Genomic DNA, 24,582 nt, shown 5'->3' on the forward strand with positions numbered 1-24,582 from the left:
TTTAGTCCCAGCACTGGGGAGGCAGAGACAGGTGGATCTCTGTGAGTTCGAGGCCAGCCTGATCTACCTGAAGTAGTTCCAGGACAAGCTCCAAAGCTATAAAGAAACCCTTTCTTGAAACGAAAGAAAGAAAGAAAGAAAGAAAGAAAGAAAGAAGGGAGGGAGGGAGGGAGGGAGGGAGGGAGGGAGGGAGGGAGGGAGGGAGGGAGGGAGGAAGGAAAGAAAGAAAAAAGAAAAGAAAAGAAAAGGCTCTGGAAATAACAATTAGCATCATTCCATAGAAAGTAGTAGTTTCCTGCTGCTATGTAAACACAGGTTTCCAGTTTCGAATTGTGTATAAATGCCTCTACACTTGTTTTCACTAGATTTGAAGGTTGAAACAGACAAAGTCTAACATCTTGTTAAAAATGTTATTGCAAGTAATCCAAGCAATCTCTTGTGTAGATAAAGACACATGGAGACACTGTATGAGGATGTGGAAAATAAGTATTGATATTTTAAAATATTAAATGCCCTTTACATCATACAGCGGAGGTAAATGTGTGACTCTCCCACTGACCATCTCTTCTCACCTTCTCTATCTTCTCTCACCAGACCTCAGCACCTGCCTGCCACCTTGCCATTGCTCTTGAGGGAATCTCTCTATCTCCTCAAATGGTATGCATTTTGCTTAATAGATTTATTTGAAATGTAACATAATCTCATGGCTGAATGGATGCGCCTGACAAACTTCATATGTTGAAATCCTACCCCTTGAGGACTGCTATTCGGAGACTGTGCCTGTGGGAGGTAATTGGGGTCAGATGAGGTCATAGGTGAGGCCGCTCATGATGGGATTAGTTCACTTCTTAGAAAAAGCATGAGAGTCCCATATGCTCTATGTCGGCCATGCAAGGACACAGAAGGAAGGCGCAACCCAGAAATCAGTCAGCAAAACTGACCACAAGGCCATTGATCCTAGACTTCCCAGACTCCTGAATTGAGAGAAAATAACTTCTATAGTTTAAACCACGTAGTTTATGGTCTTTTGTGATGGCAGTATGGCTGGTGAATGCAATCTTAGTGAGCATTTTGAATGTGTGCGTTTGTATGCACTGATCCTAAATGCATGTGACAAGAGTATTTTAAATCCAAGCCCTTTTTGTTCCCATCTCTTTCATCCTGAGGCACACCAAGCTTGACTCAATGGCTCGGTCTTTCAGTTTCCTGTGCGTTCATCTCAAATTAATATTTTCCCACTCATCAATGGTGCTTGCAAACGCTATTCCAAGAGAGGCACACTTGCATGTATATTTCAAAGGATGTGGTCAAAATTTCTGAAGAGGTTATTCAGGAAAACTCCAAAGCTTGAAACTTGCTACCTTTGCTAGATTACAAAGGGTATCATGAAGAAACTCCAAGGTTTCTTTTATTTTAAAAACTGTGCCTGTATTTTTTTCATTAGGACTGTAAAGCAGTTCGTTACCTTGCGAATTGCCCATAGTATTCATTACTAAGTGAAATAATAAATAGAAACAATGAAAAGAACAAGTTACCTAATAAGGATAATTTATTTGCATCTCAAGAACGTATTATGCTTCCAGGCAGTGCTATTCTTAAAGTGAGCAGGATTTCCCTCATCAGAGCTGAGACAAGCTAACAATTGTTTAATCAGAAGAAGCTAGTAATTTTACAATTTCACGTGCATTTTAATATAGAGTCTTGTTCTGTGCGTGTGTGCTGAAACGCTTGAGCTCCTGCTCAGTGGTGTCGATCCCTGGAAGGAGCATGGTGTAGCAAAAAGGCATCACATTTTCACATGTGTGAAGTTCTGTCTGTACATGAGTACACAGTATGAATCTTACATTATTATCCAGAGAAATTTACCCTGATTAATTGACTACATGTAACACGTTGGTACATTAGTTTGGTACAGTCATGTGAAATTGAGAATTTCTTTTTTAAATTGTTTGTTACAGGAAGGAGAGACAGGGTCCCGAGGAAATTTTTATTATATGATACTCATTAATATTCTAATCAATATTAGGCCTGTGTGCCATATTATTATGTACTAGCACATACTAACATAGAATATTGGCTAGTAACAAACACCATAAAAATCGGTGCAGGTTGGTAATTATGATACAATGTATTGTAAGGTTTACAATACACAAAGTAAATATTGTAAAAGTAGAAGTAATTACTATTTTTAAAATACTGTATTTTTACTTTTAATTATATGTATGCATGTGTGTGTAGATATACGTGTGTATGTGTGGGTTTGTAAATGTGAATTCAGGTGCCAAGAGAGGTCGGCAAAAGGTGTCAGATCCCTTAGAGCTCACAGTAGTGAGCTGCCTCCCTTAGGTTCTCCACAGAGTAATGAGCACTAATAACTATCTGTAAACAATTGAATTGTAAAGCCTAAATTTATTTAGTTTGTTGATGTTTTTGTTTCTAACCAAAATATTTTCATAAACCCCTTTGTTAATATCAAGCCCATGTACCAATTAACTCACAATTTTTTGATCAGTTCATTGTGAAAAATAAAATTTTCTCTTTTCCATGCTGCCTTTCATGATGACATAATCTAATAAATACAAAAATCAAGTAATCATAATTGTTCTATCCTTAATACTAAAATTATTTTAGAATATTATAATAATTTGGATTTAGCAGAATTGTATATCATGAGAAATAGTTTACAGAATTTTATTATGTTCATACAGATATCAAAAGTAGATTGACATAGTGTTATCAACTAATGGCCTGACAAGAATGGATTTGGTAGATGAAAGAGAATGATTTACACAGTTCCCCATTCGCCATTGCTTGTTAATTATTAACGCTGCCTTTAGATTTTGTTCTCTAATAGTGTGGACAAGCCCCCTACAAACACTGTTATCACAGCATGATTTTTTTTTCTTAAGCCAGTTTCATTGCCAGGGGTTAGAAATACATTCCAGAGAGGAAAATAGACTCCTTAAATGCGACTTTCAAAACTGTTTCCTTCTGACAGCATAAATGAGTCCATAATATCCCAGAGTCCCTCAAATAAAAGGATTTTCTGGTAACTGAAGGCAGAAGCTTGTGAGTATACACTTGATTTAGGTAAAAGCTGTAATTCAGGCAATTCCACTACAGACCTGGGAACTCTCTGTGTCTAATCTAAATATTGCACGGAAGAGGGAAGCGACACCTGACTTACTACCACCTTTTATCCTTGCTCCAGGTTTGAGGCTGATACAAAGAGGCCTGTGTAAGCTTTAACACTGGCTCCTGTGTGTTCTTTCCCTAAGACTTGGGTGAAAGGTGCCTTCATCCATTCTTTACTCTGACAATGACATGGTGAAAGCTGACTCTTGCCAGTCACTTCTCTCCTTACTGGGCTTACAGTGCAAAAGCAAAAGAAACCAGGCTCAGAAGACAAATATTACATATTTGTATTCATATATAGAAGTTGTTTAAAGATATAGAAGTATGTGTGTGTTTCTGTTTGTGCATGTTTATGCTTGTGTGAATACACATGTATGTGTGCGAATGAATGTGTATACATGTGTACATGTATATGTGTGGTATACATGTGCATGTGTGTGTGAGTGCACATTGTCTTGTATACACTGGATATGGAAGTGGCAAAGGCTGTAAAAGGAAAGGAAAGAAAAAGGTATAAATGAATGGGAAATGCAAACAAGGAAGGAAGAGGGTAATTAATGAAGAGAGGGAAAAACAAAATAATGTGTTGCCTTTTACATGCAGAATCAAGAGTTAGCATATAGTTAAACATACATGGATATGACAAAAATCAGAAAGGGAATATTTTCAGGGCAGGAATGTGCCCATCAAAGTAGGCAGGAGAGAGAGGGAGGGAGGTATAATGGTAAATGTATACATGTAAAAATGCCATAATGAATCCCATTATTTAGTATCCTAATACAAAGTGATTATATATATGCATGTATATTATAATATATAATGATAATATGTATATATTCAGACAGTCTTCAATCTTTTGGCACATGGAGTTGAGGAGAAGAGCTAAGTCCTGACTGTTAACAAAACAAATATATCATGACATTCCCACAGTGCCGGGAAGGGAAGCTGAGTGAGGAAGTGACTGGAGTCTGCCTGCTGCTGTTCTGGAACTCTTTCTGGTGGGATGGTCTTCTGTCTGTCCATGAAGCCTTGCTGCATAACGATTTCAACTCCATTCTCTTTGTAGGTTTTCGCTGTCTCTGGATTGCTCATTCGAACCTGAAAAATTCTCTTCAGTTTAGGATGTTGCCTTGACCTAATTTCCAGCCACGTGTCTGATTCCTTTCAGAGGTGTGCTTTGGTTTTGCTTGGGACTTGAGGGTGAGCTTATGCACAGCAGAAAGCAGTCAGCCCAAATGCATCATCAAGGATCACTTGCCCTAGCTGGGAAACTGAGAAAGGAAGAGTGCTACATGTTTTAAAACCAGTCTGGGCTACATAACAAAACTCAGACAAAGACTCAAATATAGACAAGCATTTTAAAAAACAAACAAAGTTTTTCTAAAATATTTGCAGAACCCTATAAACTTGAATGCATGCGAGTAATGCAGCGTTTAACAGTGGGATTACTTTCGTGGGTAACTTTTCTTTTTACTAAAAATTATGGTTTTTACTAAATAAACATATTATTATTTTGTTAAATGTAGGACGGTGCCCATTATCTTTGAAATTTGCCCATAGTAAAACCAAAAGTATCTTGATTGAGAAGATAATTATATAAAATATTTTACATTTTATTTATACTTTTTATAATGTAAGTAGATAAACCATTGATTATTCATGAATCTGGGACTTAATAAAAAATACCAGAATTAAATTGTTTGGCTATTTATTCATTTATTCATTTGGGATTTTATTGTATTCGTCAGGCTGATATTAAACTCAAGATTTAAGTCTAGGTCCAGGGAAGAAGGAGTGTGTCACTGCAGGGTGCAGCTGTGTTCTAATTGTCCTCCAAGGATTCTATGCTAAAGGTTAGATCACAAGCCACAGGCATGGACAGGAAGTAGTGGACCCTTTAGGAAGGGAAGCTTGCTGGAAAAATGCTTAGTCATTGCCAGAGAGTGTTATTAGGATCCTGTTTTCCTCTTCCCTGTCTTTGTTTTCTTGCTGCCATGAAGTGAGCTGCTTTGTCACAGGCTACAAAGCCAGAAACAACTGGGAGTTGAATCTTCAGAAACCATGATGGAGATTAAATCTTTATCTTCTAGTTACTTATCAATAGTATGTTGTGCAAAGAGCAAGCAGGCCGAGGGACAGGGACACGCTACCTGCTCTACTCAGAGACATGGAGACGCCCTCTCTTGCCTTTCTGTATCTTTCTCGTGTTTGTTCACTTAATTCTAACATTTGTTTCAGACTCAGATGTTGGCACAACTCAATCCTCTATATTTTGGCTATCACTGTTTAATATTTTGTTGCCTTTGCCTTTCCCTGGACTAAGGCTTTAAAAAAACTGTGGGACTCTTGAAGCCTAATGCTGGGCTTCAGGGTCCCTAGATCCAGATTGCCAGCCAGTGGTTCATTGTTACTGCTTTCTGGGGGACAGAGAGCCCTGCCATAGAATGCATTCCACAGAGGAAATAAGCCATCCCTGTCTCAAACAATTTTGAACAAAGTTTATCTTTGCTTGACTTGTTTTGATTTATGTTGCCATTTGAAAATAAAGAAACCATAGTTTTTCATCTATGAGAGAAGGTTATTATGTATGAACTAAATTGCAGTGATGTGATTATCTAGGGTAAAGAGACATTTAAAGCAGAAAAAGCTGTCTGGTTAAATGGTAGCAGCTACAATGGGGAGATCTCACACCTTTGATCCATTTTGTGTTTTCATTCCTTTTTATATTAGTGTTTGCATGGATGATCTCCCAGTTTGAGAGGTGGCTGTCTGAGTACACTGTACTTAACCCTGGTATGGCCTTAGCTCAGCCCTCTAACTGAGACTAAAGAAGTCCAGCTTTCTGTTTCCTAGTTGTTGTGACTCAGTTGTGAAACACTCACTTGCTGAAGGATCTCTATTCCAAGAAAAGGAAAACTGAATCACAAGAAGCCAAAAAGGACAAGAATTTATTCTCTGTGCTTTTGAAGATTTTTCTTACTATTGTAGCAATCATTTAAGAACTCCTGTAATTCCAGTACTTTGCACTCTGGAGAAGGAGACGGGAGGAATTTGAGTTCCAGACTAGCCTGGGATACATAATGAGATACTATCTTACACACACACAGACACACACACACACACACACACACACACACACACACACACGCACGCACCAATAAAACAGATGCCTTCCAGTAAATAGAATCTCTTATTCCTTTACTTCTCTCTCTGTATGACAGCATTGCTGGATTCTGTGAACAAATCTGTATGTCCCTGCAACAGTGATGGACAGGAGAGATTTCTACTTCTGAAAAGGGAGAATTTGGAATACAGTTTCTCCATGGTGGTGATCAATGCTTGAAGAGCACTATTGATATAATTATTAGAGGTACATCTTTCCTGCTGTACACCTTCTGCGTAACTTGTAGCCTAAAACTTTGTGATCAAAAAAAGCAGTTCTCACCTCAAAGGACTAAATCGTACAGTCTATTCTGGAGCATAGATGAGTGACCATGTTCCACAGACACAGATTTAGGTTACCCCAAATTCCATGTTCCAATGTGGGAAAAGATTCATGAAGTTTTGTAGCTTTCTAGAACAGACAAAGATAAAAATCAAGGCAAGTTTAAAATATAGTGTTGGTTATATCAGAGAGTCAGATACATCGAGATGGGGACTGCTTTGTTATCAGTCTAAGATGTTATCTTAGCTTTGGGTTGTTGCAAGTTAGTGAAATAATGTTCTATAAAGTGCTTGGCTCTTCTGAGACCTATAGGACTTGAAGGAACAATAAGCCTTTTATAAAATTATTAGTAATCATTGATTTTGTGCAAGAGAGAAATACTAACAAATTAGACATATTACAAATATTGTTATTAAGACTACCAATGATTGGTTAATTATTATTCACCAAAAATTGAACTGTATTTTTACTGAAATGTGGCATATGGAAATATGTCTCTTGCCACAGAGTTAAAGTACATGTTTCTATAGCTTTCATTGGGAATGTCATTGGAAGCACTAGTATTCATAAAGGTCACTGTTTCTGTGAATTTTAGGAGTGTTAAGAATGGGTCAGTAATTGTTAAAGTTCATTAAATAATTGTTGACTAGAATGGGTACTGGAAGAAGAAAGTCATAATTAACACAATGTAAGTATTATTTTACAATTTTCTTTAAAGAAAAACAAAAGTATAGTAAATCCCAGGATTTCTTAAAATGTATCATATTTATCACATTGATCCCCAGAAATCATGTACATTTTGTTTATATGCCTATTTAAGATTGGCTTTCTTAGAAACTTCTTCCTTGTAGTACGGAGTTGCGGGCTGGCCTGTATTTCGTCCAGCCCGACTCCTGCACGGCTAGCTTAGTCCCAGAAATAACAACAGACAAATTGTATTCATTTAAACACTGCCTGGCCCATTATCTCTAGAGAGTTAGTTACTGGCTAACTCTCACATCTTGATTAACCCATTTTTAATAATCTGTGTAGCACCATGAGGTGGTGGCTTACTGGGAAAGATTCAGCATGTCTGACCTGGTCGCTGGCTCCATGGCATCTACCTCACTTCCCTTCTTCCCAGCATTGTGTTCTGTTTACTCCGCCTACCTAATTTTTTGTCCTATTAAAGGGCCAAGGCAGTCTCTTTATTAACCAATAAGAATAACACATAGAAGGCCCACCTACATCATTTCCCCTTTTTCTATTTAAACAAAAAAGAAAGGCTTTCACTTTAACATAGTAAAATTACATATAACAAAATAGTAAGAATTACAGTTACAATATTTATATCTATTTTATCTTTATCATAATAATTAGAAACTATAACTAACCATTCTTCAACTCCATCAAAGACTCCAGAAGGATATAATACTACCTAAGTAAACAAGAAGTAAGCAACTTCCAAAACTCTAGAAATGACAGAGACATTTTGCTGCCTGGACAGTCACCCAAAGTTCCTCTGTACTGTTGGGGCATCCATCTTTGGCCTTCAGGCCCATAGTATCCAGAGAAATTTCCATGAAGCAGAAAATTTCAAAGGCAGTTTAGTCACTACCTGCTGTGTCCTGCAGAATATCTCGCAGACTCTTTCATGAATCAAGAACCCCAAAAGATCATCTCATCTTTAGGCAAGTTTAGCAGTCCTCTCTCTGAGGGTTCTCTGTGTCCAGTTTATACAACAGTCCAGGCAAGAGCAGTTTCTTGCCCAAATGGCTAACCAACTCCATAAGGAGCCTCTTTGATGTCCATCTTTCTCTTGAAGTAGATTGGTGCTGTCAGGAGCAGACGTGTCTCATTGTCCTAAGTTATTAAAACATTAAATGCCATGTTCTGGAGTCTTTGAAAGATATGAAGAATGTCTATCTGAAATATATCTATGCACATCTAGATAATCAAACTAACATTACTACAAGCTTGACTATTATAGATGATTATCCATTAACAACCTATATTTTTAATTATATATTGCATTTTTAAATGAACTATACAATCACAATACATCAATCAAGATCAGAAATATATATTGATATAGTAAAATTGACCTTAAAATCCATACCAATGTAAATTATTTATATCTCTATCATATCCCCCTTTTAATGTAAAAGAACATTTATAAACAATATTTGGGGATATGGGTGTAGTTATTTCTCTCCAAACTTCTTCCTGTTGTATAGGGGCACTGTTAATCAGGTCTTTCATGGTATAAACTGTGTTAGATTCATCTCAGTTGACAGTTGAGCAAAGTAATTTTTTGAGGGTGTTCGTAGCAACCTTTCAGGAGGACGTGGTCTGTCATATCATGTTGGGATAGAAGCAATCCACAGGTTCTAATCCTCTGTGAAAACAAAAGAAGAACCTCCTTTTCAAAGTATCATATCCTTAGATCCAAATTTTGAAGTCAAAGTATTTTTAAAATATCTATCTTGGGTTAGTTCAGCAGCATTTATAAACAAAAGTCTTTTAGCAGCTGTTGCTCCTTCCTCAGCATTCAAACAATTTAAAGAGAGCATAATAACATACAGTATCAAGATTTTCTGTGTATTTTTTATCTTTATGTGGCTTTATTTTAACCTCCTTTTTTTATTTTTAATTTTACTATTTGAGACAGTTTCTCTGTATATCTTTGTCCTGGAATAACTCTGTAGACCAGGTTGTCCTTGAACTCACAGAGATCCACTTGTCTCTGCTTCCCCAGTTGCTGGGATTAAAGGTGTATGCTACCACACCTTGAACTCACAGAGATCTGTCTGTCCCTGCCTCGCAGGCATTGGGATTAAAGGTGTGCACTACCACACCTTGAAGTCACAGAGGTCAATCTACCGCTACCCCTTAAAGTCACAGAGGTCAATATGCCTCTGCCTCCCAGGCACTGCATGTGCGAAGTTCAAGGCAAGATGAGTTTATTCAATGGAAAGTGATTTAATTGTGCCACTTTCCCATGCTCATCTGCAAAGATTGTCTTAATTTTGTCATAACCAAGCTGAGTTTAAAAAAATCTTCTCTTTAAATGTCTTGATTTGAATCTCATTAAGATTGAATATAAACTAGCATCCCATTCATCATAATTTATAGTAAGTATAAGTTATGCACATGGGTTTTTTAAAAATATATTTGTTTATTCACAGGATTTAGAATGATGTTGTAGAAAATAGTCACTGGAAAATGTCTTCGGCATGACTACCCAATGCTAGATTGCTTAGGAGCATGTGCACATAGACCAGGGAGGGTACATTCATACCAGAAACCTACTCAGGGGTTTGGGAACGGGGAAACCTAGTCTCTTACCTGATCCTGTTTCTTGGGGTTTGAAAAAGAAATAACTCATGCTTTCCAGTTTTAGGGAATTTTCCTCTGTGATGAAAAAAAAATAAGCTAAGAATCTACAACACTAATATTATCTATTTGTTCTGTTTCCCATCCACTAATGCCTTCATATAGTAACTGCTTTTTAAGAAGCAGAGAGCAGGCCTGAAGTTCTTGGAATACTGGAGATCCTGAGGGAGGAGGAGAAGTACTTTTTGATTAATATAAATTAACCACATCAATATAACTTAAAGTTAATATAAATGCTCCACTAAAGGTGAGGGACTCAGACTCAAGTGTTAGTAATGGCCGCAAGCTTGGACCGTGGTTTCCAAAGACAACTTCGAAAGCCATTATTAGAGGAAGCTTTACCCGGCTATGTGGAGCTTTCCCTTGTGACATAAATGGTGGCTAGTAAGAAAGGATACATGTGAGCATTAGCCTGCAGCCACACAGGATGAAAGACAAACTGATGACCTTCATTGTCCAGCAGGAAGTCCAGATGATTTCACCTCCTCTGAACAGTGTAGGGAAGACCGGGGAGGCCATCATGCTGATGGAGTCACAGAGAGTGTGCAACCCTGGGTAAAAAGAAATGGGAGTTAAATACACCTTTTTCTTTGTGTGGTTAGAAAAGTATCCTTGCAAGGTTAAATAGTCCATTTCCTTCAAATAATGCGGTACACTCAATTCTATAGCTGCAAATCAGTTACTTTCAAGGTTGCCAGTGGGATGGGAAGGCTGAGGGTAACTTAAAACCAGAGCAAAAGCTCCAGAAGCCACTCTTTGTATCTCAGACACACAAAGAAGGAATCTTAAGTTAAGTGATGAATTATTTATGATGTGTCTTTCTTTCTGGGAGGTTAGATCTTGTGTAAGTGATGGAATAACACACATTCTTAGTTTCTCTCTTTTTTTTTTTCTCAGTTCACGTAGAGCAGTGGTTCTCATTCTGTCGGTTTCAACCCTTTGGGGTTGAAAGACCATTTCATAGGTGTCATCTAAGACCATTGGAAAACACAGATATTTATATTATGATTCATACCAGTAGCAAAATTACAGTTATGAAATAGCAACAAAAATAATTTTATAGTTGTGGGGGATCATCACAACATGAAGAGTTATATTAGAGAGTTGCTCAAGCTTGAGGAAGGTTGAGAACTGCTGATATATGGTTTTTCTGGTTTATAATTATTAAAAATCCCATCAGCCCCCCAACCATGGCAATTTCTGGCAAAGTTATCATCATAAACATAACCTCAATAAAAATCTGTTGCTCAGTTTTCTGCATCAGAGAACAATTCCATGAAGTTGTGTCTTATCTGTCCTTCTATATCAAATGATATTCCAGTCCCAAGGGAAGTGAAGAAATTGGGTCAGGAATTAAAATATCAACCATTTCATTCTTCTCTTGTGACTTATTGCTAGGACCTCAGAAAAACACCAGATCTAGAATCTCCATCCATGCCAGAATCCAGAGTTTCTGTGGACTCTGAATGTCTGAAGGCCTCTTGACCTGCAGAAGGCAACCCAAACCAACGGGTGAACCTCACTTGTTAATGGCTCCTTTGGCAGATCATCATTTGAATTGAGCAGGAAATAATTGTAATGATGAGAAGGCTGTTCTCCTCACTCATTACTGTATACTAATTTCTTCTAAGAAAGTCTCCCAAAGAGAAGCTATTATTCATTGATTTAGTCAATAATTCAACAAGTCAATTGTTGCAATTATTTTTAAGGTACTATTAGACACAGACTATATCAAAGAGTTTCTTGCTGTCATAAGCTATAATGTCAAATGTCATTATTCTTGATAGCAAGAATCTTTTGGACAAAATGTGTTTCAAAGAGAAGATCAGGTGAATTGACAAACCCTAATGGGAGATGTGGATGCTGAAACTCAACACCAATCCAAATTAGACCACATTATGATTTGATGAAAATAAGTCATTGGTTACTTAACAATCACACTTTATGAGACTACAGAGACCTATGCACACCATCTTTATACTAGCTGGTGTGTACAGGTGCAAATCTGACGTGCTAATAAACATACACAGAAGAAGTAGGACGGGAGCATTAGACAAGATGTGACATTTCCTCTCCCAAGTCAGAATGAAGGAAGTGATCTCTGTCAATACCTGGAAGCTCTGGAGGTCTCAGGTCAGCCAGGGGTTTGCTGATCAGGAAGGAAAATGACTAGAGATGCAGTGGATTGGACTGAAAAAGAAGCCTGAGAATATTTGGAGTAAAAATCTTTCCCTCCAAGTAACGCCTTCCCATTCCCCTCTGCTTGCTTTGCTGGGGTCTTGAGTTTTGTCTTAGGTTTTCATTACTATGATAATTACCACCACCAAAAGAAAATGAAAGAGGAAAAGCTTGTTTTGTTTACAACTCTCTGGTCCCAGTAAATGACTGAGGGAACCCAGGGCAGGAACCTGGAGGCAAGAACTGATGTAGAGGTCCTAGGGGAGTGTTATTTACTGGTTTGCTCCTATGGCTAACTCAGCCTGCTTATACCATCCAGGTTTACCTGTCCAGAAGGGGAACCGCTTGCAATGAGCCAGGCCTTCTCACAATAATCTCTAAGGAGGAAAGCACCTCACAGACTTGCCAGCCGGACAGTCTGATGAAGACATTTTCTCAGTAGAACTTCCCTCTATTCAGATAATTCCAGCTGGTATCAAATTGTCATAAAACCAGTCAGCCAAGTAGATTGTTGAGAAGGAATTCCATATCATAAAAATGTTATTTGGCAAGTTTCAAGGATTAGTCAAACTGAAAGAACATAACAGATACTCATCAAGAGAAAAACAGATCATGGATCCTTCTATCGAAATCCCATTTCTATAACACATTGACAAACATGTGTACTGCAAACCCGTTCCACTCCCACACCGTTCTGGGGTGGTGTCTGATGTGTAATCCCTTGGGTGTTTGTCTCCTCACTTTTATGTCACCACATCTTACTTTCTCTTGCCTGTCTCAAGAAGACAAACGTGAAGGAAGGATAAGGAAGTTTCAAAGATAGTTGCCGCATATTTTAAACCACCATTTCTTTGTACGAGTAAAATGAAAAGAAACACGGAGCTCCAGACCTGTGGTTTTGAAATATTCTTTTTTGGTAATTTAAATCCCCCTGTAGTATATGCATTTGTCATTTTATTGTGCACATGACAGAACTAAGACAGGAAGACAAACTGCCCAGGCTGTGGCCACATGGTTAGCCAGCAGATGGAAAGGGAAAGCCACTCCCGAGAGAAGCTAAATACTTGGCAAGCCACTAGGACCATTTTTCTCTTTTCCCCTTCTCAGATAAAGAAAAACTGTAGTTCTGGTAGCTAAGCATAAAAAGGAAGGAGGTCAGTTTACATAAGACGTTTCCTGAGCAAATACAAACGTGTGTTCACATCCCTAAAGATGAAGCATTAGCAGAGAATGGAAGGTCTAAGTCTTTTAATGCCACCCAGAGGTTCAGATTAATTATCCTTTCAGTCAAGGTCACTGACAGCCAAAGAATTTTCAGGCCCCCTAGAGCCAAGTGTTATCTTTCTTATACAGCAACCGTGGATGCTTAAGTAAATCAATACATGGCAATTAGCAGGTAACAGGCAGGTTATTAAGTAGAAATAAGATATGATAGTCTGGCTATAGAAGAGTCTGATCAACTGTGGGGGAACGACTGCTGCTGATATCTTAACATTGTAATGAGATATCCATTTCAATAGAAGGAGCAAAAAGGGTACCAAAAATGATAGGCTGAGCATTTCAAAATTTGCTGACCTACAAAATACTGGGAACAGGATGAATGCACCTAGAGAGAACTGATTCTTTGATTTGTATTATAATTTTTTCAGTGAACTTTCGTTTAGAGCAGATTATGTTCAGGGTTTTGAGCCACTTCACCCTTCCTGCTTTACAGCTCATTCTGAGCAACGCATTTCTGTGGGCTTTGACTAACATGTAATGGATTGTGACCATTACACTATCACACAGATGTCCTCACTGCTCCAAGAGTCTCTGTGTTCTCTATCCTGTGCCTCTACAGAAGAGTAATTTTATATGTTTTCTTTTTATGTGAGAAGCCCTACTGCGATCACATTTTGATAATAAACTTCTATATTCTGGGCACATCAAGACTGTTGTCGAAATAAAGTCAGGTGACTCTTAGCATTGTTTTTGTTATATAGCACTTCAGCTAAGCGCTTTGTGTACACCATTATAATAAAGAACTTAAGATCATGTCTCAAAGTCAGGTGTGGTGACACACACATTAAATCCTGGCACTCCAAGGCAGCACCAGGTGGATCTCTGAGTTTGAGGCTAGCTTGCTCTATGAAGCAAGTTCCAAGACAATTAGGCTACACAGTGAAACTTGACTTAAAAAAATAAAACAAAACAACAATAAAAGGTTATGTCTTGAACTCACAGAATTTTGACTATATGTTAAATTTGTAAATGACTAGAACAAAATTATGAATAATTAAGGATCAGACAGCTGACTCTAGAAAGCACAGATTTTTCTGCCAAATGAGTGTCACTGACTGCTTAGGGAATTGTCCAGTGCAGGTATTATACCCAAGAGGCAAGTGGCGAAGAGAAAGGCTTAAAGGATTCCAGGGTGGAGTGGGGAGAGGTGGAGGGAAAAGCATGACTTGGAGTAGATGTGGTAAGGGAAGCAGCAAGGACTTGGAGGCAGAAGTAGAGCTGGTCCAAGTTCTCCCCAGCAAGGGGACTATGTGTGTAGGACCCCATCTTCACTGCAGAGCACAGGTACTTTGTGAGGCTGAGCCTGAAAACTAGGCCTCCACTTCTCCACTCTCATCCTTGCAACCCAAGAGCATTTCCTTTCGCTTTAGACAAAATCTTTTAACTCTTTGCAACTTCCTTGGGAATTACATAAGAAGGACTTGATCTTTCAAAGGAAGGAGAAAAGAAATCAGATAAGACATGCAAATGCTGGTTTTGATTTCTCAATCTCCCCCTTTCCCCCCAGCCTATTCCACCTTCCTGACTTTGTCTGACTTTCCTGGGGAGATATAAGCAATGTCTACTGAACTCAGATGTGGCACAAAAGGCGAACCAAAGAAACAATTGCACCCAAGTTGGCCTAGTGAACCAGCTAGTTCTTGGTGTTTCTTACAGAGCATGAATGGCAGAGGCAGCATTTCTTGTAGGAGAAATTGTTTCAATAAGGATAAAATATCTCCACAACACATATCCTCCAAAGCAAAGAAATGTTGGGGTCTCCAATCTTGGTGTAGGTGAGGACAAAGGGAAAAATAAAAACAGAGCTTAACTTTATATCTCCAAAATCCTGTCTTATCCTAGACATGACTGGACATAAATATTTCAAGCTTATTCCAAAATTAACTTTAGAAAAATAAGAAATTTATTATGTTAGCCAAACACATCCGTTTCTAGTCATGCGGAAGAGTGGTGAGTAACATCCAACAACAAGGAAGAGGCTAGACTGTGCTTGTTTTTGGCATTCACCGGTAGGTTTCAACCACAAAGCAACAGGGCATGTTAAGGATGTGACTCTAGGTGGCCCAGTGGTCACACTAGGATTGGTTCAGGGACTATGTAAGCAATCCAAAGAAACTGGCCATTTACACAAGGAAGTGAGTCTTTAAGTGTAGGAAGGCAAATATAAAGGTTAATATGCGTATCTTAAACTCAAAGACAATTTATAACAAACAGAATTCCAAGAAGTTGATGATAGAACATGGAAAACTAATTTTTTTAAAGCTATACAATATTCAAGGATATATGTCCTCGGCCTTCTGATAAAATATATTCTGTATACCTGAGTGAATGATAGTGAACCCCAAGCAGTCTGTAGACCACCATTATTTTGTCTTCAACAAGATCTTGTTTCAAATTCTTCCAAGAACAAAGTAAGAAGAGAGTGAAAGAAAAATAACCTTGTGTGCCACACAGAACTACAATTTAATTGGAAAAAAGTCAGATTCTGGTTACAGAGGCAGCTTATGTAAGAGGATGTTTCTGTCCCATAAGCCACTTCCAAGCAACCACACAGAAACTTAATTTTAATTTTAAATGCTCAACCAATAGATTAGGTTTGATACTAGCTAATTCTTTTATATATGTTTATTTGTTGTTTTGTTTGTTTGTTTTGGTTTTTCAAGACAGGGTTCCTTTGTGTAGTTTTGAAGCCTGTCTTGGAACTCACTCTGTAGACCTTGCTGGCCTTGAACTCAAAGAGATCCACGTGCCTCTGCCTTCTGAGTGCTGGGATTAAAGGTGCATATCGCCCTACCACCAACTGACGCTTATATTTTTAATTAACCCATATTTCTTAATTATGCCTTTGCCATGTAGCTTGGCACCTTTTCTCAGTATGGCATGCCCATCTTGCTTGTCTCTGCGTCTGCTTAAGACTCCTGACTCCATCCTTCTTACTCCCAGCATCCTCAGTTTTGCTCTTCTTGCCTAACTTTATCTTGGTCAGCTAATGGTCAGACAGCTTGTTTATGAAATCAATCATAGCAAGACGTATTCATACAGTGTAAGGGAACATTCCACAAGCTTATGCTGTTGAGTAACTTTCTTCTTCAGGAATTTCTCTGCTAAAATGTGTATCTGTGTCTTAATCAGTGTGCTGTCACTGTGAAAAGACATCATGCCCACGGCAACTCTTATTAAGGAAAACATTTAATTGGGGCTGGCTTGCAGATTCAGAGCTTTAGTCCATTATGATCATGGAAGAAAACATGTCAGCACACAGTGGACATGTGCTGGAGAGGTAGCTGAGAGTGCTACATCTGAATTGGCAGGCCATAGAAAGAGAGAAACTGGGTCTGGCTTGAACATTTGGAAGTTCTTCTTCCAACAAGACCATAACTACCTCCAACAAAACCAAACCTCTTAATGCCGCTCTCTAAATATTTAAATATATGAGCAAGCAGGGACCATTTTTACTCAAATCACTATAATCTGACTAAATTATTCCTACTGAGAAAAATCTCCCACAATACATTTATTTGAGACCATAATTATATCTGTAAAACACCTTTACTTATTCATATTCTCATCAAAGCCATTTAAAGTTCAGGATGAACTAAAAAATAATCAATTGCTTAACGTTTGTCTCTCATACAGCTTGTAAGAATATTGCAATATAAGATTTCCTGACAAAACTGGGAGCATGGGGGTAGGGGGAAGAAGGGAGGGCAGAAGGGGAGGAGAGAAAAAGGGAAGGGGGGGGAGAAGAGGAAGGGAGAAAGGGAGGGAGAGAAGAACTTGAGGGAATGGGATAGTTGAGATAGGGGAAAGACAGAGACAGAGACAAAGGAAAGAGGTGTTTTAATTGAGGAAGCCATTATGGGGCTAGCAAGAAACCTGGCACTAGAGAAATTCCCAGGAACCCACAAGGATGACCTTGGTTAAGCCCCTAAGCAATAGAGGTGAAGGTGCCTGAACTGGCCTTGCCTGTAGTAAGATTGATGAATTTTGTAAATGTCACCCTAGAACCTTTAGCCAGTAACTGATGGAAACAGAGGCAGAGACCTGCACTGGAGCACTGGACTAAGCTCCCAAAGTCCAGTTGATGAGTGGGAGGAGAGAGCATATGAGCAAAGAGGTCAAGACCATAATGGGGACTCCCACTGAAACAGTTTACCTGAGCTAAAGGGTGCTCACCGATTCTGGCCAGAGAGGGAAAGAACCAGCATGAGACCAAACTGGGCCCTCTGAATGTGGGTGACAGTTGTATGGCTGAGGCAGACTGAGGGGCCACTGTCAGTGGTACTAGCGTTTATCTCTACTGCTTGTATTGGCTTTTTGGGAACTTATTCTTTTTGGATGGATACCCTGTTCAGCCTAGATATAGTAGGGAGGGCCTTTGTCCTTCCTCAAAGGAATGTGCCTTACCCTCTCTGAGGAGTGGATGAAGGGGGAGTTGAAGGGCAGTTGGAGGGGATAGGAGGAGGGGAGAGAGTGGGAACTGGGATTGGTATGTAACATGAAAAGAAACATTTGTTATCTTTTTTAAAAAATAAAATAACATAAAAGTGAAAAAATATTGCAGTATTACAATGTTAATATATTCCTAAACATATTTGCAGTCAAGTAGAAACTTCACAGGGATAAAATATTTGTAAATCATGATCATAAAATCACTGAATCATAGAACACTAGAGAATAAGTAGAAATATATGAGTTTTAGTCTCCTCTATCTTCCTATAAATATATTCATGGTAAAAGTAAAACTGCATCTATATAGTTTTTCAGAAACTTTAACATTCAATATCAAATAGAAAGTAGAAATCCATTAAGCTGTTTTTATTTACTGTGTTGAAAGTACTCAGAGGAAAATAAGGTAACTGCAAACTTCTATCCTTACCACAATTGCATTTTCTGCTCTGATGCGGTGATGCAGGGAACACCACTCAGGGCGTAGACACAGGACTTTCAACAGACACCATTGCTATGAACATTTTGATCTGTGAAAGTGCCTGGTCTGCACCTTATTTTATTTATTTATTCATTTATCTTTTAGGCACTCATACATTGTGCATAATACCTCTCCTTTTAAGCTGTTCTCGGTGTGCATAAGGAGTAACAGAGGTGATTTATAATAGTTTCAAGATTATCTTTAAATTTTTATATTCTCAACCTATTAAAAATGAATGTTCAGAAAATAAAGGTATGTCTGTTGGGAAGTAAGTAGTGAGGGTCAAACAAATGCAAAGTTCCTAAGAGGCTTAGGTAGTACAAAGGAAAGGTTTAGCAAAGTGTGAGGGTGATGGAGGAGGGTTAACTGTCTATGTGTTACTTTCATTGGTTAATAAAGAAACTGCCTTGGCCTTTTTGATAGGCCAGCCCTTAGGTGGGTGGAGTAGACAGAACAGAATTGTGGGAGAAAGAAAGCAGAGGCAGGCAGACGTTATAGCTCTCCTCTCCAAGATGGATGCAGGTTAAGATCCTTTCTGGTAAGCCACCACCTCGTGGTGCTACAAAGATTATTAGAAATGGGTTAATCAAGATGTGAGAGTTAGCCAATAAGAGTCTGAAACTAATGGGCCAAGCAGTGTTTAAAAGAATACAGTTTCCGTGTAATTATTTCTGGTAAAGCTAGCTGGCAGTGGGCAGGAATGCAGCCCGCCGCTCCTTCTACATGAGGGTGAAAAAAAAAATCTCTTTTTACTAGCCAGTGTGCTGCCAGTGCCAAACACTGGGGCAGCAGCGAGGGTACACCTGTCCCCACCTCTCCAGTAACTGAGTTGAGCCTTCTGTCCCAATCACTGCTGGTAAACCAGGACACTACATACATTAGTAACAAGATAATGTAACTCAAGAGCTTGGTCACTGCCGGTTGGCACTGCCAACAAGCCTTTCAACCCCAGTCAGGAAGCTTCTGTTTGTAGTGAATGACAGTTAACACAGAAACTCAAGGCTCCTCAAGTTACTACGCTATTGTTTATGTTCTGTCCTCTATGAGACACTCATATGAGCCCTTCCAAGGCTCTGGGGACAAAACAGAAGAGGAGGAAGCAAGAATGTAAGAGCCATAGGATGCAGTGGAGGACCATGAACTGCTGTGTTCTAGGTATTATACTCATAAAGTCACAGCTTCTGCAGTTACCTGAACAGGGTCTGCATTGGTCTGGGCCCCACCAACATTCATTCATAGCTGGAGGTGGGGCACAGGGGGCCTATGGCTCCCTGAATAGCTAATTGCAGTTGAAGGCTGCTGCTAGGTGAAAGGAAGAGGCCATGGTCACCTATCTACTCTTTGGTGGGTAGTGCCACATAAACATGTCCATGCTGGCTGACCTCATCAAAATCGATGAACTACAAAACAAAAATGAAAACAAAGCGAAACAACAACAATACCCCAAAAGAGATCCAAGTGGGAAAGGGACTTGAGAGAACTGGATGGTGTTGAGTGTGACCATATATGTGTTATATACATGTATGAAATAATCAAAGAAGTAATTTTTCAAAGAGGAAGTTCCCAGCAACCTAACAACCTGTAATATCTGCCTGGTGGATTTCTGACTGAGGCTCTAGGAGAGGTAATTTATACTGTGTTTTTTAAACAATGCAGCCTCTGTAGTATCTTAATAGTGCTTGCCTGTTGACTTGATCTTCATTTGCTGCGTGTCTCCCACTAGAGCAAAAGCCTCATACTTGACATCGTATCTAACTGACTGCAGCCTCTGAAAACATGTCTGGCCACCCTCCATTAAATTATTCATCAAATTCTGTTGAACAAAAAGAAGGTGACTTGTAAAAGGAAGCACACACCAGATTCAGTGATGATGTGTGGAAGTTATCTGAGCAAGATTTGAATAGCCAATAAGGTTTTACGAGAGCGAAGGGAGTGTAGTAGTTGTGTGTACTGGAAGGGGGCGGTAGTGAGGTTGAGGCAGGGACTGGAAAGGGTGCACAGGCCAAGGACGCAAACAATGGCCCCAAACACAAAGAGAACCTAAGAGGTTAGAGTGACAGGTGACAACAGAGAGAAAGCAGACTACAACCTAAGTTTGAATTTTCTGAAGAGCAAGAAGGAAGTATAATGCTGTTCATATGTTCAGGTAGGTTTCTGACTAATGTCTGAATTGCGATATGGGGTGGAGATTTTGTTTAGATTGTGTTTTTAATCCACTTTAGTGTTTCCCAAATAAAGACAAAGAGCTTCAGTGAGCTTTAAAGACTTGGGAGCCCATTAGAATGAAACTGCTCAAGGAAACTCAAAGGAGAGAGGACACCAGGGTGGGAAGGACTTGTCGGGGCTGAGCTTCTGCAACTGTAGGCGGAGCCAGCTTGTTCATTTCCTGGCCACCCAGATCTGAAATAATCACACAGAAACTACATTAATTATAATACTGTTTGGCCAATAGTTTAAGGATATTTCTAACTAACTTTTACATCTTAAATTAACCCATTTCTACTATTCTATAGTTTACCACAAGGCTCATGGTTTACAGGTTGTGTCTCCTTCAGCAGCTACATAGTGTACTTTGACTCTGCCTACTCTCTACATCTCTGTTCAGATTTTCCATTGGCTGAAAGCAGCTTCTTTATTAACCAATGGTAATATATATTCACAGCACACAGAGGAAAATCCCACATCATGCTACAGAATGCATGGCATCTCTGAAGGAAGCCTGGCTGAAGGACAGAGACAGAGTTATTTCTGGACCCTAACGCCTTCCCTGGGGGGGGAGGGCAAAAAGGCGGAATGTTAACGGACACAGAGGCCGGGAGTCATGTAGAAGGTTTACAGCAGACTAATTTATTTAACAGCGAGGAAAATCTTATATACCCTCCCAGCACCCAGGTGTTCTCATCTGTTGACAGATGAGGCTTCATGCTCGTCTCTCATTGGCTAGGCACGGTCAGGACCTCTGGTAGTGCTTGTTGTTAGGCACACAGGAGACACCACTTGGTCGCTTCTTATTGAGTGGGCACAGACAGGAACTTGGACAGCTCCAGGCAGACTTCAGGTTGGCTCCTTTCGGTCTGGTAGGCCTTATCTTCCCACACAGAGTGACGTTTTATCTCTGCTTCCTGGGGTATCTCACTGGGGTCTGGCAAAGTTTGTAGAGCACAGACATTAGTTATCAGTACAAAGTCTGAGGCCTGACATAATTAGAGATCCCAGCAACAAAACCAGGCAACCTTCAATTGGCTTTTCTGCATGTTTATGGCAATATGTTTATTTTAAATAATTCTTGTATTTAAACAAGAAAGTATTATATCCATAAGACAACAAACTTTGAAATAACCTGATTTTCTTTACATTATTAAGGAAGCTACACAGATAACCAATTCTAGAAGGTTCCTTTAATTATACTAATCCTATAGATAAATATCTTCTCATGATTTCTTTTCATTTTAGGAACAAGAAAAACACCCTTAGAATCATAGTTAGCTTTGTAATACAGGCATCTGAACCTTCCAAGGGGCTTCAAGGAATGCAGGGAAGCTGACCATAGGCAAATGTTGGACTATGAAGACTCAGTATTTTAAATATGAAAGTAAAATTTGGTTTCATTACATGATATGGGAAGAATTACAGAACTCACAGTGCAAAGGCAATCTGTCTGTTTCCTTTTGATGTGGTGTGGAGGGGGACTACAATTAGCCATAAGAAGTCTTGCATGCGTAGCTCAAAGGGACTTGGTGCAGGATTGCAGCAGGGCTCATAAGGCTACAAGCACAATCTGGCCTCATTACAACATATAATTTTATTGTCTCTTTAGATAGCATAATTTTTATGTTATCAGAGTTTCCCCAACCCATTACCTCACAAATGTAATTATAAATGCATTAAAATTCACCCAAGCTGATAAAAAAAATCAAAGTAGAAAATTGATTTGAAATGAAGAATGGGGTTAGGAAGGAAATGGTGGTCATGTTGTAAATGGAATGTTGCCCACCCTTATAGGTCAGAGGAAACCTGCTTGCACTGAGGGATAAATACTCCTGATACAAAAGCATCTTTTCAAAAAGAGAGCTGGCAAGAGGATTAATCAATAAAGGTGCTTGCTGCTGAGTTTGGTGTACTGAGTTTGACGGCTAGGGCCTACATGGTAGGTCTCCTCTGACATCTCCTCACACATTGTGGCACATAGAAATTCATACATATATACAAATAAAAAATAACTGCAATAAAATAAATAGGCACCTTCTGGTTTTAGCATGCTGTTTTCCTTGGTCAATAGACAATCTTTTCCTTTAGTATGCATTAGTTATACATAATACTAGACTTCACATCTTTTCATACATGTATAGTGTTAATCATATCTACTACCCAGTACTCTTCCCTGCTTCCCTTCACTTTTGATAATTCACCTTTCACTTTCCAAACTAGCTTGTTTTCTGCTTTCATGCTGTGCATGTATGTGTCTGTCTGTGTCTGTCTCAATGAATTTAGTGTCCCTTATAGCACAGGCAACTTGCCAGTGGGTGCACTATTATAGAAAATGTTTCCCCATCTCCCTGCAATTATGAATTGTTAATAAATCTTCAGCAAAAGGTGGGATCTCAGGAAACCCACCTTCATCCATGAGTGAAGATGGATAGGTGTCTTAGTTAGGATTTCTATTGCTGTGAAGAGACACCATGATCAAGATCACTCTTATAAAGGAAAATATTTAATTGGGATGGCTTGCTTACAGTTTCAGAGGTTCAGTTCATTTTCATCACGGTGGGGAGCATGGTGGCATACAGGCAGATATAGTGCTGTAGGACTAGTTGGGAGCCCTGCATCTTGCAGTCAACAGGAAGTCAACTGAGCCACTGTGCAGTATCCTCAACATAGGAAACCTCAAATCCCACCCCCACAGTGACACACTTCCTACAACAAGGCCATACCCACTCTAACAAAGTCACACCTTCTAATAATGCCACTTCCCATGAGATTATGGAGGCCAATTACATTCAAACTACCACAATGGGTCAGATTAGCACAGTTACTGTTAATTCATGAGTGCAGAGGTCATGCCATCCCTAGAAGAAGGCTTCCTGTAATGCTTCTCCTCTTCTTCAGGCTTTTTCCTTCCTTCTGACTCCTTCCCGTGATATTCCTTCAGCCTTGGAGGGGGTGAGTACAGATGTCCTATTTCTGCCTGAGATCTCAACAGTCATTTATCCTCAACCCTTTGATCAGTGATGAGTCTTCAGTAACCACTATCTAAAGCAAAAAGGAATTTCTCCAACCAAAGCTGAAACTAACACTATCTGAGAATAAACATGTCCGCTTAGCAAAATGGCAAAAGTAGCTTCCCCACTATGGCGGATAACCATGCTAGCAGCAGGCTTTTGGACAGTTTAATGACATCAGGCAAGAATTCCCTGCTATGGAGTGGGCCTCGAAACCAATCAGATGATTACTCCCGGTGGAGTTATTACCACCATTGTGTCCGTGGGAACAACAGCCGAGCAGGCTGGCACTCTTATTAGTTTCATTCTCTGACTGTGACAAACACATGACCAAAAACAACTTAGGGGAAGGAAGAATTTATTTAGCTTACACATCTAGATCAGAGTCTATCCCTGAGGCAAGTCAGGAAAAGAATCTAAACAGATTTGCTTGCTGGCCCACACCTAGACCCATGCTTCTCTAGCCTTCGTATAGAGCCCAGGACAACCTGCCCAGGGATTGGCATGACCCGTAATTGGCTGGGTCCTCTTAAATCAATTGACAGTCAAGACTCAACCCCTTTGCATGCTCCTGAGATGTACCCACAGGCTAGTCTGGTCTGTACACACCCTCAGTTGAGATTCCCTTTGCCGGTGACTCTAGGCTATATCAAGACGACAGCTGAAGCTAACTAGGTCAGTATCATAGCTCAAAAGGTCCAGAGCTAGGTAAGATCACTGATGGCTTCTCTCTCTCTGAAGCCTGCATAGCAGTTTCTGGAATTATGAAAGCTACCCAGCAAGGAGGATGCCTTCAGCTCAATTCCAGCTTGGTTTCTCTTTGTGCTTCCACTAAAGTATGTAATATCTTCAGTAATAGGGTTATCATGTAGCCATGGTGAGTGACCAAGAGTGATGACAATATCCTGCAATTTGAGTAAGAGGAGAACCTCAGAGCCTCGTTCTCCCCACCCCCAAGCAACAACTGAGAGAGAGCATCCCATTCCTAGCATTGGGGTTTAATTTAATGGCATCTGGAT

The sequence above is a fragment of the Myodes glareolus genome, chromosome 6 (genome assembly GCF_982192425.1).
Source record: "Myodes glareolus chromosome 6, mMyoGla1.1, whole genome shotgun sequence".
Lineage (NCBI taxonomy): Eukaryota > Metazoa > Chordata > Mammalia > Rodentia > Cricetidae > Myodes > Myodes glareolus.